At 37.9% G+C, this 1,239-nt stretch overlaps 1 pseudogene; it reads right to left on the bottom strand.

Moving 5' to 3' along the window:
• Positions 1 to 427: 427 nt before the first annotated feature.
• On the bottom strand, positions 428 to 547 carry LOC125931202 (uncharacterized; annotated as a pseudogene).
• Positions 548 to 1,239: the final 692 nt, after the last annotated feature.

A 1,239-nucleotide genomic window follows, 5' to 3' on the forward strand; every position in this document is an offset into this window, starting at 1 on the left:
GGAAAGGTGTTCAGCACATTGGCATTTCTGACATCCTGAATGTTACATTATCTGAGCTGACTGTGGAATTTGCTATAGGCATCATCCTTGGAGTCTTGCCAAACCCTAGCATGAATCTGTATTTGGGTGGTATGCAGAAGACAAAGGTAAATCAGCCACCCTCTCCTTTCCATTGCTATTTCTTGTTCATCTACACAACATATTTCCTTTTCTTTTTCTCTTAGAGAGAGACAGACAGAGAGAGAGAGAGAGAGAGGAAAACAGAAAGGAAGAAAGAAAGAAAGAGAGAGAGAGAGAGAGAGAGAGAGAGAGAGAGAATGAATCCTAGGCAGGACCCACGCTCAGCACAGAGTCTGACGCAGGGCTCGATCCCACAACTGTGGGATCATAACCTTAATAGAAATTGAGAGTCCAACGCTCAACTGAATGAGCTGCCCCTACACAAAATATTCTAGATTTGGCCAATTTGGTTCATAGAAATTTTAATTAGCAATAATTACGCCTCAGATAAACCTCATTAACTATGATACTGCCACTATACAAAGCTAGTTCATGGAAATTTCAGAACAGTAATAATGTATTTAACTTTTTGAATTGTGGAGAACATTTTTTCAGTATAAGAGTAATATTATCATTTAAAAATACTGAAAATAAGATTTAAAAATCACTAATAATCCAACCTCTCTAATCCAGTCTTTATTAGAATTATAGCTTTCTTTTTTCTACTAAATACATTATAAACTTCTCTCTATATAGTTATGTAGTTTTCATATCCCTATTCTTAATACTTGCATGAAATTTTGAGGAGTGCATGTAAATAATATAATTGACAATAATGAAGTGGAAAAAATAAAATATTGGCTGTTTCCTACATTTTCATTACTTCCATTACTTGAGGGGGTTAATTTGTTTTCAACCTATCCTAGAAATAAGGTCATTGTTCTCATAAGACAAAGAAGGCAGCATGACTGCCTATCTCTCCATATGAACACCATTTCTTTCAATTTTTACTTTTAATGTTTATTTATTTTTGAGAGCTAGAGAGACAGAACATGAGTGGGGGAGGAGCAAAGGGAGAGGGAGACACAGAATCCAAAGCAGGCTCCAGGCTCCGAGCTGTCAGCACAGAGCCCTGTGTGGGGCTCAAACCCACTAACTGTGAGATCATGACCTGAGCTGAAGTTAGATGCTCAACCGACTGAGCCACCCAGGCACCCCGATCTGAACACCATTTTTAAG

This window comes from Panthera uncia, chromosome A2 (genome assembly GCF_023721935.1).
Source record: "Panthera uncia isolate 11264 chromosome A2, Puncia_PCG_1.0, whole genome shotgun sequence".
Taxonomy (NCBI): Eukaryota; Metazoa; Chordata; class Mammalia; order Carnivora; family Felidae; genus Panthera; species Panthera uncia.